Source organism: Camelina sativa, chromosome 11 (genome assembly GCF_030686135.1).
Source record: "Camelina sativa cultivar CO46 ecotype springtype chromosome 11, ASM3068613v1".
Classification (NCBI taxonomy): Eukaryota; Viridiplantae; Streptophyta; class Magnoliopsida; order Brassicales; family Brassicaceae; genus Camelina; species Camelina sativa.
This window is the reverse complement of record NC_141890.1, coordinates 23549472-23564316: the sequence shown is the minus strand read 5'-3', so window position 1 is coordinate 23564316 and position 14845 is coordinate 23549472. Positions and strand designations below refer to the sequence as shown.

At 39.1% G+C, this 14845-nt stretch overlaps 1 non-coding gene across 1 annotated transcript; it reads left to right on the top strand.

Annotated features, from left to right (window-relative positions):
* Window positions 1-9535: 9535 nt before the first annotated feature.
* LOC147934288 (small nucleolar RNA R71) lies at window positions 9536-9642 on the top strand. Its single transcript, XR_015573400.1, has one exon. It is a non-coding gene; the product is annotated as a small nucleolar RNA R71 (small nucleolar RNA).
* The last annotated feature ends 5203 nt before the right edge of the window (window positions 9643-14845 follow it).

The following is a 14845-nucleotide window of genomic DNA, read 5'->3' as shown; positions in this document are numbered from 1 at the left end:
AGACGCGTTCAGAATTGTTTGCTCACGACTTCTCGGGAACTTCGGTTCTCCTTGTACTGCCATATTCTAAGACTTTGTGGCTTGAGAGAATGGTTGGTATATCGACTTCGGAGGACGATCCGGGGGCGCACTGTAGGGTGGCAACCCGAGAGATGAGTATTGGACTTCCTTATATATATATTATGGCATGCGGGCTTAGGCCCGATGAGGAGCCAATATTATGGCATGCAGGCTTCAACCTGATGAAGAGCCAATAAAAACTCAAGGTTGAGGCCTCTGAGTAAAGGAAAGTCCAAAAGTTGAGAGCAAATAATGCTTGGAACGTGAGTCTATCGCCTAGAGGTGACCTTTCGTAGATCGGTCGGAGGAGTGCGGGCCGTGGAGACGGTTGCACGAGAGTCCTTGACTGATGGTTATTCAAGATTCGAGGACGAATCTATGTTGGTGGGGGAGAATTGTAACATCTGCGAACCGGAATCCCAGTTTGGGATGTGCATCGGTCGATGCTGGTGATGCATCGGTCGATGCAAGGTCCCATTTGCACGGATGGACTTAAATAAAACGCTGCGTTTTGGGTTAGGAAAAAACCCTTATATCGAGTTTTTGTCTTTTTAGTCGTGTTTAGCCGCTTTTGCGAGAAAAGAAAGTGAGAATAGGAGTTCATGCTGTTCTTGAGGTTTTGGGGAGATTTGAGGAGGGTTCTGTAGAGATCTGTAGCTGGGATCGTTGTAGGAGCTTCCTAGGAGAGTTTCCTTTCCTGTTTAAGGTTCATAATCTAAGCTGGAGATTTCTCTGATCTGCATGTGTATGTGTTGTGTGGTTTGTTAAAATGATATTTTGGACTTTGTGAGGCTTTCTTGTGGCTTGGGATCGAGTTTGATGGTTGTAGAAATGAAGATCCGGCGAGAAGCTTCGAGGAAATACAATGCTCGGCATGTGTGTCGGTCGATGCACTTTGTGCATCGGTCGATGCAATGCGAGGACGCCGCATATTAACCTAGGAGCATCGGTCGATGCAATTAGGGATTTCGCGTAATGTCGAGCATGCGTCGGTCGATGCAGTGTGCGTGTCGGTCGATGCAAGTGAACCTTGTGTCGGTCGATGCAAGCTTGTGTCAGTCGATGCAACCCAGTTGGTGTCGGTCGATGCAGATTCCTGGTTTGTTGTTATTTGGTTGTTGATTTTTGGTTGATGGTTAGGGATGTCTCTATTTCTTGTGTGTATAGCCCAGTAGATGGGAGGATTGCCTTACTGAGTGTTTATAAAATACTCATGCATTGCAATTTGTGTTTGTGGTGCAAGTAAAGGCAAAGTATGATCGTGGAATCAAGGCGATGAAAAGGAGGATGTTCTAGGGACTCGATTGGTTGTTGTCTGGCACTGTAAGGGTCTAGAGTTGGGTCATTAGAACTTTTCTAGGTTGCTGGTTTCATGATTCCTAATGTTTGGTTATTGGATAATTGCTATGTTCTAATGTTGTTTATTAATTATTGGTTATTTATTGGTTTAATGTTATGGTTGATGTTATCCGCTGTTGTGTGGTTGTGGTTAGGTGGCTAGTGGGTATGAGATCACTAGCTGTAGAGTATTTATTATTATTATTATTATTACTTACTTACTTACTAATTGTTTTAAAAAAAAAAACGTGTTGGGTCGTGTCAAAAGTACTATTAACTTGGGAATTGATCCTAGTTTAGTGAATTTAAACAAGTTAACAAGGCTAAACTCATCATAGATCCCTAATGCAATATGAAGCAGTTCTATATGAAACAGACTAACAAGATCCTAATATGCAATGCAAACTACATGAACACTCTGTTTTTTTAAAGATTTTTGTGAAATTTTTTCAAATTTTTAGGTTTTTTCTATGTCTTAGATGCAATTCAAGTACTAACATGTTTATACTAAAAATTTGAAATAAGAAAATAGTAAACAATGTCAAATGCTGTCTTAAACCCTCTCCCAAACTTAAATTACACTGTCCCTTGTGTAATAAAAATTTGAAAGAGAATTTAAGAACCAAACTAAACAAAACATAAAATGCAATGGTATAAACAATGAGATAGGTGGTGTTGGTACCTCATGGGTTGTGGAAGAAGTCATCTACAACATCATTATTGCTGTCATAGGATTATCCAGTGTCCTAAGCATCCATTTGGACTTCTGGTGGAGTGGGAGGCAGCTCGACTATACACCCGGACTGGCGCCCGGTCGAGTGCCTGTTCTAGTGGCCTGGTCGAGCATAGTGTGGTGGATAGAATGGCTGTCCTGGCTACCCATAGTAGGTATGTTGCATGAAGGCAGGATCCACATAGTATTGAGGCTGGTAGGGAGGATAGGCTTGGCCATAGGGGTAGCTTGGATAAACTGGTTGAGCTGGGAAGCCATATGGAGGTCTAGGCAAGTGCGCGGTCGAGTGCATTAGAGGAACTCTGTCGAGTGGTGGTTCGAGTGCACTGGTTGAGTGCCTCAGAAACTGCTTTTTTGGGCGAATTGAGCCTCTTCTCCTCTACATAGGCTCATATGATGAAGCTCGACGGTTCTAATGTGTTTTCAGCCGTAGGCATGGCTCTAGTGGAGCTACTCCTCCTTAAATGCTCAGAATGTGCTGGGGATGAGTTTCCACTCGTCATCTCATCTATCACTTTCTTCATGGACTTAGACATCTTCTTCACCTTACTCTTCAAGGCATTGATGGTCTTGCCATGCCACTTGTTCCACTTTTGGAGAAGTGTCACCCTCTTGCTTGTCTCTCTCACTCCTCTACTGTCTCTTGGTTGGGGCTCATATTCTTCAAAGTAGAACTGCTCCTCTCCTTCTGCCATATTCACATCTTCAGCTTGGTTATCTCCAAATGGGGCTGTTCCATCAAACAGTAGCTCAACTGCTGGCCAAATATCAATGTTGAGCTCATCTCTTATGGTTGTTGCTTTTTCATTGGGCAGAAAAAACTGAGCCTTTCCAACTGTTGGGTGATCAAATTTGAAGAGGTGTCTCCATTGATGCTTCTCTTTGGCTAAGTTTAGAACAGTGGTGAGGTATGACACATCAATTAACCTTGGCTTGGTCTTCTCAGATTGAAGTGGTACATTAGCAGCTACAAGAATTGGAGTGATGATACCTCCAATGCATAGAACTCCAGTTGAGCCCTTCTTGTACAACTTGCTGACCCAGATTTTGTAGTATGTCATTTGATCAGTGAGGACCATGGCAAAGTCTGTTGGTACTCTACTTCCACAAATGGTTGTCCCATCTCTTGTTGAGTTCATGACACCATAGAGTGCCATGTCTATCACCTTGAGCTCTCCCTCATTCAAATTTCCAATCTCTTTCCTAGCAAAAAGAGTATTTTCTAGAGCTTTGTGGAACTACCTTAGGACTGGACTTCTAATCTTTGAGCTCTTGGTCTTGGAAGAGTAATATGGCCTATCTTCACCAATGGTTTACCATAGAGAGTGAAGCACTTCCTTTGGTATGACAATGTTAAAATCAGTTCCTATTTCAAACCCATAGAGTGATGTTAACTCCAAGAGTGGCAGCTCATAGTTCTTGCCCTTGATGGTGAAAGTGATGTAGCTAGCTCCTTTCTCTAGATCAATCATATCTATAATGTACTGCATTTGGAGGGTGGCTAAAAACTCACAACACTCTTCTATATAACCCTCCATATTCATGCCCATGAACTTGCTTAGGCTGCAGTTTTCAAAGAGAAGCTCCACATCTTCAGCAATACCAAGCTTCTCCATGGTCTCCTTGTGTGGATACCTGGTCCCTTGGAACTTCATGGTCATGAAGGCTTCATAGAGCTGGCTTGGTGTTAAAGCACCAGAATATGCTTCATCTTCACTTTCACTTTCTTCTTGTTGAACTTCAGCTACTGGCCTCTTTCCACTTGCTATGTTCCTCCTATGCTCTTCATAGTCAACCTCCATCTCTTCATCACTCTCAGTTCTCTCTAAATCTTCCTCAACAGGCTGGTTCTTCCTCTTATGCTTGCCACTCGACCCCTTGCTCGATTTCTCACTCGAGCGTTTGCCTGTTTGAGTGGGTGATCGAGTGCTTTCACCAACTTCTCTCCTTGAAACAACTGGTGCATCAAGAATTCCCTTGAAGTGTTCAGCAGTTTTCTTGGCAGCAGCTCGGCGAATAGCAGCTTGTTTTGGTTTTTCTTTGGCCTGGGAAGACATTTTGAAAGAAGACTTGAAAGAAACAGACTCAAAGCTCAATGTTAATAGGTTAGTAACACAGAAAACAAAAGAGCTAAGCGTTGAGTAAGACAATGAATGTAGAGAGAGATTTTCAAGCTAGATATTGAAACTTTGATGCAAATGAGAGAGTGAGGAGATTAGAATCGAGTAAGTGGTGAAAGGATCGAATGGGCCTGTGCTTCTCCAATGCTCGATCGAGCAAGTGGTGAAAGGATCGAATGGGCATGTGCTTCTATAGTGCTCGATCAAGCACTTCTCAAGGGCCTGGTCGAGTGGCCTCAAAACTCCTTCTCCACAAGTGCAACTCATCTTAAACCCACTTATGCACTCTTACAAAGCTTGCCCAACACAAACATAAAAGAAAAACATCAAAACTACAAGGAAATTAAACTTATGTACAAAGATACCTTAGGGACTTTGATAACTCTCTAATTTACATGGTTTAGACACCCTTTTTCCATATTTTGTGTTATATATACCCTAATCTTAGCATTTTTAGGTCCTTAACTGTAGGAATTTGCATTTAGTCCATTTACGGTGCTGCATTTGTGAATTTTGGATGAAAACAGGTGCTTTGGAGCCTGGGGAAGAATGAGGTAAAACCCGAGCATGTACCCTAAGGAGAGATCGTGCAAGAAGAACAGTCCGAACCTCAAACCGATCAAAGAGGATCTAAGAGCAGGAAGAACAACCCAAAGCCCTACCCAAGGAACTACCCAACTTGAACCTCGTGCACCGCCTCGTGCAGACCCTCGGGCAGACCCTCGGGCAGAACTGGGCAGCTAGGTTAAAAGGGTTTCCATATATAAAACCTCCTCTTCTTCCTCTCGCCCTAGCACGCCGCAGACACTTAGAACAGAGAGCGAGAGCTTCTGAGAGAGAGATTGAGCGAGTCAAACACTTTTTCCACTTTGTTAGGATTCGATTTTGTTTCTTTGGCTATTCTTTTTAGTTTCAATTATGTACTCTATTACTTTTATCTTATTTTCAATACAATGCAATTTTCATTCATTTGTGTTTTTATGCATTTTACCATGAGATCTGAGTAGTGAATCAAAGTTTCTAAGGATGGGATAGGCAAATATGTGTTCTTGATCGTTTAGGATGTCTTAGCTTGAATGTTTACTTTATATAACTTCCTTTCTAGATTGATGTTCTTAATACTATTTTCAGACCGAGAGGTTGAGATTAGATCTAGGGTGTTTTGCCATCGAGAGATGTTTTTGAAATGCATGAATCAATCAATGCTAGAAATCTACTCACTTAGCCTAAGAGATTAGATGTGTAAGGAGTTTATTGACAATAATGAGTCGGATTGTAATGTTTGCTTGGTCATGTTTCTCGAACGAGAGTTGGGTAGAGGAGTGACTAAGGTTGATTGCTTCTATCACGAGAGTGTTTTAGTAAGAATTAAGAGATTCATTGTCTAGGGAATATTTGCTTGAGGCATGTAGGACATCCCAAATTGGTCAGGGGCACTTATGACTCGATTACCCCATCCTTAGGAGCTTTCTTATCTTGATTGTTTAGTTTTATTCTATAACTCAACCCTTTACCCGAACTGGTACTCTATCACCAGCTTTGTGTATACCTTCGAGCTGTTCATCCTAGTCTACTTGATCCGATCATCCCACCCGATCATGTACCCAAATGCTTGCATCGAGTACTTAGGTCGTGTGGTTCTTGTTCTTTTATTTACTTTTGCTTATTTTAGATTGTTAGAAAAACCCCACTACTATTGCATGGCTTGACTTTCTCTGTTCTGATCATATCTTATCTTCTAGCATAACAACCATTTGGATTGATAACCATTTGTACTACAACTGCATAGGGAATTGATACCCTGGGTGAAAAACCTGTTATTAGACTTCCTCCCTAATGAGCTTGTTTATAGTCTCTAAGCTTGACTTTTGTTTCCTTTTCAAGCTTTGTTTGGAGACCAGAGAGGTGATGATTTCCCCCCTGGTTCAATTTGATCACCACACAGCTTTTCCTTGATCAAAACAGCCTTGACACTTGAACTTTGTTTCTTCTTGAGCTTGAACCTTGGCCTTGCTTTCTTCAAAGTTTTCTTGTTGAGTTGCACTTGAAGATCCTTCACCAGATCAGTTAACTCTTGCACTAAACCTTTGAGGTCTAGAAAAGATTCCTCATGAGCTAAAATCTTATCTTTGGAGTCAGCTTCATCTTTAAAAGACTCACTATCAGCTTTATCTTCTATTGTAAAGGGTTGGCCTCCTATGGTGGGCTGATTGGCTGGATTTTTAATATTAAACTTCATTGTCAACCCCTCAACAATGTTCAGGCTGATCACACCCTTGTCCACATAAAGAATGGCTCTAGCTGTAGCTAAAAATGGTTTCCCAAGTATGATTGGGTCTTCAAGCTCCTTTTCCATCCCTATTATGACAAAATCAGTAGGTATTCTGGCCTTGCCCATCTTCACTGGAAAATTCTCCAGTTTACCAACCACATCCTTTTTTGAACCATCAGCTAGGCTTATATAGAGGTTACTAAGCTTGAATTCTTCATATCCCAGCTTTTCTGCTATTGAGAAGGGCATAACACTAACAGAGGCTCCAAGGTCACATAGGCACTTGTTGAAGTGCATATAGTAGAGTGAGCATGGTAGATTGAATGAGCTGTTCTAATGTCCTCTAGATCCCTCTTGGATTGATTCTTAGCCTTCTGCTTGGTTATGTCAATTAGCATACCTTTGTCGAGTGGATATAGATCATATTGTTCCAAAGCAGGTCCTCTCTCTTCTTCTTTGTTCTCAACAATAATTGCATGTTCTATGGCCATTAAATCTTTCTTTTCAAGCTTTTCCTTGATTTTCCTAAGCATTTGTTCCTTGAAACATCCTGGGAATGGCAGAGGTGATTTATATGGTGGAGGGATGTATCTGATAGGTTTATCAGGCTCTATGGATTCCACTCGATCAGTCACTCAATCGAGTGCTCGATCGTGTACCTGGTCGAGCAGATTGTCGAGTGTGTTTCTTACTTCATTCTGAGCTGAAACTTGTGACAAATCCTCCCCCTCTTGAACCTCACTGTCCTCATTGACATCCTTCTCAGTGACATAGATAGCCTTGGCCGTGTACTACCTTGGATTTTGAATAGCTTTGCCAGGAAGCTGGTTAGGCTTAGGAGCTGAAGTTGAAGCTAGGCTGCTCTCCATGAACTTTACTTTAGAGTTTAAATTCTCAAACTTGATGTTTAGATCATTATAATTGGAATCCAGCCTCTGGTTTATCTCAGCAAACTTCTTTTATGTGTCCATCTGACCACTAGCTTGTGGAAGCAACAACTGCTGCATTAAAGCTCTTAAATCTGGTTCCTGAGCTTGATTGGTCTGAAACCTTGGTGGGTGACACATTGGAGCCTGAAAACCTTGTTGTTGCTTTGGTATATATGTGTTGTGCTGTTGTGGTGGTTGAGGAGTGTAAACCTGATCTTGAGGGTTTGCTACATTTGTGCTTCTGTATGATAGGTTGTTGGGCTTCAACTGATTGTAGCCTTTGAAATCTCCTTTGTTCTTGATAACTCTCTAATTTACATGTTTTAAGTATCCTTTTTTGTCCATATTCTGTATTATTTATACCCTTAACTTAGCATTCTTAGTTCATTAACTGTAGAAATTCACTTTTAGGCCATTTAGGGTGTTGCATTCTTGCATTTGCATACTAAGTTAAGGGTATAAATGGGGAAAAACAAGGAAAAATCCGAACGTGTACCCGAAGGAGCCATCGAGCTGGAAGAACAATCTGAACCCCAACACGATCGAGCAGGATCCGAGAGCAGGAAAAACAACCCAAAGATCTACCCGATGATTAACCCAACCACATCTTCGTGCACCCCATCGAGTAGACCCTCGGGCAGGACTGGGAAGCTAGGTCAAAGGGGTTTCCATATATAAACCCATCCTCTTCTTCCTTGGAAACGAGCACGCCGGAGACCCTCAAACCAGAGAGCGAGAGCTTCTGTGAGAGAACTGAGCGACTCAAAACACTTTTCACTTTTTGTTAGGATTTTTTTTTTTGTCATTTTCTTAGATCTCTACTTTGTACTCTTTATCCTCTACTCTATCTTTTAATACAATGCAATTTTTGTTCATATATGCTTTTATGTTTCTTGCAATGATTTCCGAGTAGTGTAGTAAAGTTTCTAGGGATGGGATAGATGATTTTGTGTTCTTGATCGGTTAGGATGTCTTAGTTTGATTGAATATGTTTTATAGATTCCCTTCTAAGTTGGTGTTCTTAATGTTGTCAACAAACCGAGAGGGTGAGATTAAATCTAAGGTGGTTTACCACCGAGAGGTGTAGATGAAATACTTGAATCAACCAATGCTAGAGATTTACTCACTTATCCTAAGAGATTAGATGAGTAAGGGGTTTATTGACAATAATGAATCGGTTCTTATTGCCTGCTTGGTCATGTTACTCCAACGAGAGTTGGGTAGGGGAGTGATCAAGGTTGATTGTTTCTATCACGAGAGTGATTTAACAAGATAATAGATATTCATTGTCTAGGGAATATTTGTTTGAGGCATGTAAGACATCCGTAGTGGTCATGAACACTTAGGATTCGATTACCCCATCCTTAGAAGCTTTCGTATTTTAATTGCTTGCATTTTTATTCATCACTCGATCCTTTACCCGAACAAGTACACGATCACCTTCTTCGAGTAACCCCTCGAGTTGTTCATACCTTCTTTGCTTACTCGATCACCCCACCCGATCCTGTACTCAAATGCTTGCATCGAGTGCTTAGGTCGTGTGGTTCTTTGTTTATATTCTTTTCTTTTATTATTTTAGGATTGTTAGACAAAACCCCATTATTGCTTGGCTTGACTTGCATTGTTCTGATTGTATCCTTCCTGCTAGCATAAACAACCATTTGGATTGATAACCCTTTGTACTACAACTGCATAGGGAATTGATACCCTGGGTGGAAAAACCTGTTATCAATTCTGTACATAGCAAAGCTCAGCAAGCTCATTCTCCCCATCTTGAGCTGGAGTGTCTTCTTCAACAAGAAAATGTATATTCTTCTGTTAGCTGAGCAGTATCCTATCCAACTTCTCATTAACAACCTTCAAATACTTTTTATACTTCTCATCTGGACCAGAATCAACAAATCTCACAGGCCTATCATAGTCTTCATTGTAGTTCCCATCAGATTGAGCCAAGTTCTCAACTAGTTCTGAGCCTTCATTTACATGTTTGTTGAGGAAGTTACCACTAGACGTTGTATATAACAACATTTTAATCTTGGGCAATACTCTTATGTAGAGAGTTCTAAGCAGTGACTCATTGCTGAACCCATGGTGTGGATATCGTGTTTGATAGCCCTTGAACCTCTCCCAAGCCTCACAAAATTTCTCATTGTTCTTCTATGCAAAACCTGAGATCTCATTCCTCAATCTTGCAGTTCTTGCATTAGAGAAGAATTTGGCCAGAAAAACTTTCTTACAACCATCCCATGTAGTAATAGCACCAGTTGGAAGTGTCTTCTTCCATAGATGAGCCTTGTCTCCAAGATAGAATGGAAACAACCTGAGCTTGAAGCCATCTTCACTAACACCATTGATCTTGGTTAGACCACAAAGTCTATCAAACTCATCAAGATGATCTAAGGGGTCTTCCATTGGTAGACCATGAAACTTGTTAGCTTGAATCATGGTAATGAGACCACTCTTGATCTCAAAGTTGTTGTTGGCCACAGCTGGTGGAAATAACCTTGCTCTCTGATTGTGAGTGTTAGGAGCATCTCCAGCTCCTATATGCCTTGGTCTTCGATTCTGAATGTTTGGTGGATCCATGAGTAATTGCTCCTCTTGTTCTTGAAGTATTCTTGTCTTTCCCCTGGATCTAGTTTGCATTAACCGACTCGATCACACGCTCGAATGGACACACGGTCGAGCACAGGCTCGAGCAACTGGTTGACTGAATGAGACGAGGAAACAAGCTGGTTTCTGGTTTGGTGCTCGATCACAGGCTCGATGGACACACAATCAAGTGCTTGCTTGAGTGTTTGCTCGAGTGTTTACCTGAAATTCAAAAACAACCAACCAAAACAGGAAACTAGACAGCGGTGAGCAGTTAGCAATAGAACTTAATCTTGAACGTTTGTAAATCTTAAATGAAACAAATTAACACCCTAATGGCAACGACGCCAATTGAAACATGCTTTTTATTTGTGTAACCGTACCTATGAATGAATGATGCAATGTCAAACAAACATAAGTAGTGATGATCAGATGGTATGCAAGAGGTTTCAATTCTCTTATGATGTTGCAGTATAAGAGATGTCAATCCATAAAGGGTGATTATGCAAGCACTTAAGATGTGAACAGTGGTTCATGTTAAGCCAGATATAATTATGGTTTTGTACTAACAACCTAATGACAATAGTGAAATGCAGAATGTGAACTACTTAGAACAGAAACTAAATACAAGGTAAACAAAGATAAACTAAGCATAAACTACACTAAACAGTAGCAAGAACTAGACAAATGCAATGAAACAAAACTACTGAACAAAGCAGAAATGAATGCAATGAAACAGGAATGAAACAAAATGTACAACAAGCAACCCAGATGATGCTCGATCAAGCACTCGACCATGTGTGTGGTCGAGTGACTCGATCGAGTGGTGAAATACGAAGAACATAAGCAATTTCGACAACTTAAAAACAGATTAGAAAGCAATGAAACAAGACAAGATGCAATAACAGACAATCAATAAACAAAGTAGGCTCCTAGAGATGGAGTCATGGGCTGGTCTCAAGCTATGGCTACCTAAACTGATCAACAAACCTCAATTAACATGAGTTATCTCTACACAATGATCTCAAAGACTTACTAATCCATTCTCATGACAATAGTAATCAAGTTTAGACACTCTTAGACCTAGTTCTCACTAGCTAAGACATCAATAAACCGGCTTTACAGATCCAGATCATTATTTGTCAAAAACCACCCTAGACAACTAATCTCTTAGGCTAGGCATAGTAATCTCCATTATTAGCTTTATCTAACAACCTAAACATTGGTATGATGCAAGGAAGCTTAAGATCTGTTCTTACCTTCTCAGAATAAGAACAGCTTAGAGGACACCTAATCTGGAAGAGATCTATAAACAAACAAGCTTGATCAGTCTCTGTAACCATAACCCTAAACCAGCCTAATCCATCTCTAGAACCCTAGCTCACTAGTCCGATGAACAGATCATGATGATGAAAAACTCAAACCCAGAAAATGATGAAACCAACATGACTAGAAAGATAAGAGAGAGATCTTTAATTTAATATAAAGTATCAAATGCAGATTCTCAACACACAGAAAGTTATGAAGATTACAAACTAAGAAAATTCTGGAAAAAGTAAGAACTAAGTTTGAGGTGGCACTAGATATTATTCTCTGACTATTCTGACTTGTGGGCGGCCATAGAGTACAAGAGGTATTTATAGGATGGGAAGGAAGCCCTAAATTAGCTAACAGACAAAACACTTAGGCGGTTGGGAGTGCTTGACCATTTACTCGGTCGAGTGCCTTCTTCTTCTGTTTCTCCACTGTTCGAGTCCATCTTCTCACACGATCAAGTGTCTAGTCGAGTGTGGTGGTCGAGTGGCCTCTGAACCTTGGGTTTCTTCTATTCCAGCCTTTGTCTGCTTCACTGGTTGCATTCTATGGCTCTTCAGCTCATTTCCATGCTTCTTGGGGTCCAAATCACCTGTTTATGCATGAAACAATGCAAATCCAACTCTAATGCACAAACAGAGCTTAAACTACAAAATAATGACAAAACTAGCTAGTAAACCATGCAAAAGATGTAAATAAACTATGGTGAAACATAGTAAAATATATGCATATCAATAGTGCAGAACTTGATTGAACCAGACGGGGATGATGAGGAACATGTCAATGAAAATCTTGCAAACCTCTACAAAATCGATAGGGCAAAGTTTGAAGTAACGACAAAAGATATGACAAAGCGATACACTGGGAGAGGAAACTGAAATATGAACTTAAATAGTTAAAATGTATTTTTCAAATCCTTTATGTTTTTATTGTGAACGTTTCTAGAAAAATATTAAGTTCCTCCTTTTCGATTATTCAATAAATGACGTTTGACATCTTTGCAGAATTAGCATATACTTCGTTTAAGTGTAGGTATTTCAATGTATTTTAGAGGATTTACAAGAGTTTTAAAAGGTCTTTACATGGTTATTTAAAAACACTGTTTATCGTTTTTGAATCCTTTTAAAAACCCTTTAAAACTCTTGTAAGTCCTTTAAAACATATTAAAATGCCCAAAAAATGTTAACCCTTTTAAAACCTTAAAATCCATCTAAAACTCTTGTCAATTCCTTTTAAAATACCAATTACGTTAATAACACCATTTAAAAGGTTTTAAAATGTGTTTTAAAACTATGGGGAAAAAAAATAAAATCGAATCCTTTTAAAAACCTTTTAAAATTCTTGTAAATCCTATAAAATACATTGAAATACCCTAAATTTGGTAACCCTTTAAAACCTTTTAAAATCAAATTAAAAACAAAGATTGCACATGGATTTTTTACGTTTCAAAAATGTTTACAATGGTTATATAAGGATTTTAAAAGGGTTCTAAAAGGTTTTCAATGTTTTTTATAAAAAGGGTAAAAGGCCTAGGTCTAGGCCCAATTGTAAAATATATTCCCGTATCATAATATATCCTCAAAAGTAACCGGTCCCTTTTGGGTACTTTAATGTATTTTAAGGGATTTACAAGAGTTTTAAAAGAGTTTTGAAAGAGTTTTGAAAGAGTTTTAAAAGGTTTTACAATATCTGTATAAAACTTTTGAGATTTAATATGAATCGATTTATCTTTGCAGGTTGAAGTGAAAACAATTGTTGGTGACCCCCGATGACAGATCACAACCATATTATTAAAAGCTTGTGGTAAAAAGGATCTACGTGGTGGACTTTGATTTTACCAAAGATGATGAGAATGTGAACTCCCAACCATTTATGCGTTGGAGTCCCGCAGATACACATAATTCACAAGAATATGTAAGTGATTCATAGACTGACACTGTTCAAACTGGTAAAGGTCAACTAAACGGTATCCGCTGCCGAACTTATTCCATTTCAATATTATGCCTTGAAGAGGACTCGAACCTTTTTTGCATTAATTATTACTTCATCAATCTTACTGATTAGTGTACCTGTTGTATTTGCGTCTTGGTTATGCCACCGAATGATGAAGAAAAGGATTTTGATGAAGTTGTTAAACTTGTAATCCAAGGCTATAGGATGACTAAGGAGGAATGGATTCAAGGATGGATTAAAGTTGTAAAAGGAGAACAAAATCAAAACAAGCGTGTGAGAGAACCTGCAGGTCCGAAAGTTGAAATCAAAATAACCAAAAAAAAAAAGAATGTCTTGTAGTGGAAAAATCGACATGATTTTTAAATCATGTCAATTTATTCACAACAGAATAGTGAGACTGTAGAATCATGTGGGGATCACTACTGCTGCTGCAACACCACATTGAGAATCAAGGACATTTGAAGAAGAGGAATTATCAGCCTCTGCAACTACCTTTCTAGAAGAGGAAGTAACAGCCTCTGCCACTGCTTTTCAAGAAGAGGAAGCACCAGCATCTGCTACTGCTTTTGAAGAAGAGGAAGTACCATCCTCCGCCACCGATTTTGAAGACAAGGAAATACCAGCTTCTCCAAGAGAATTTGTAAGTGAAAAAAAACTTAATTCTTTTTAAAATCGTTTTAAAAGTGTTTTAAAGAGTTTTTAAACAAGTCATATAATTGTTTTCAAAGGTTTTGCTAGTGTTTTAAATAGTTTTAAACAATTTTACAACATTTTAAAAGGTTTTACAGTTAATTTAAAAGAACATTGAAGCTCTAGATGTAACATTATATATCTATGATATTTATAGGTAGCTGAAGAAGAGATTCAAGGTTATCAACATGAGAAACAAACTGACTTGACAGGGGAACCAAGTGTTTTTCTTGAGGAAAATACCCAAGATACTAATCAAAATTATCCACAAGAGGAGGATATGAATAATGATAAGGTATGTGTTACTTGAATATGATCGACTGTTTATAAAAACCTTGTAAAAACATATTTGAAAATAATTTACATATGGTTAATGAAAATATAATTATTTATGCAGGATGATAAGCATAGCAGTGCTGATGATGTAGACTCTCGCGAAGGAGTAGGAGAAAACGTATATGAAGAAGCGTACGTTATTATATCAGATGATGAAGAGTGTAATAATCTTTCAGATACTGATGTAGAACAAAGCCAACAAGCTGCTCCCACTCATCAAGAAGACACAAGCCAACAAGAAGCTCCCACTCAACAAGAAAATACCAGCCGAAAATGAGCAGTTGTAAGTTTTTGAATTCTTTATTAGAGATGATTTGCCTCTTTGAAAATAACATATAATATTTTTTTTCATATGTTTGTATTAGTGCAAACTCCTTATACGCAGGAGAGCAAAATAAGTGACGAAGAAATGAAACAAATCGAGACAGATGTAAGACATTAGGGTTTACTCGGGGACATCAAATATATGCTTTCGTCAATGGAAAAAGTAAGTTTTAAAAAATCATAT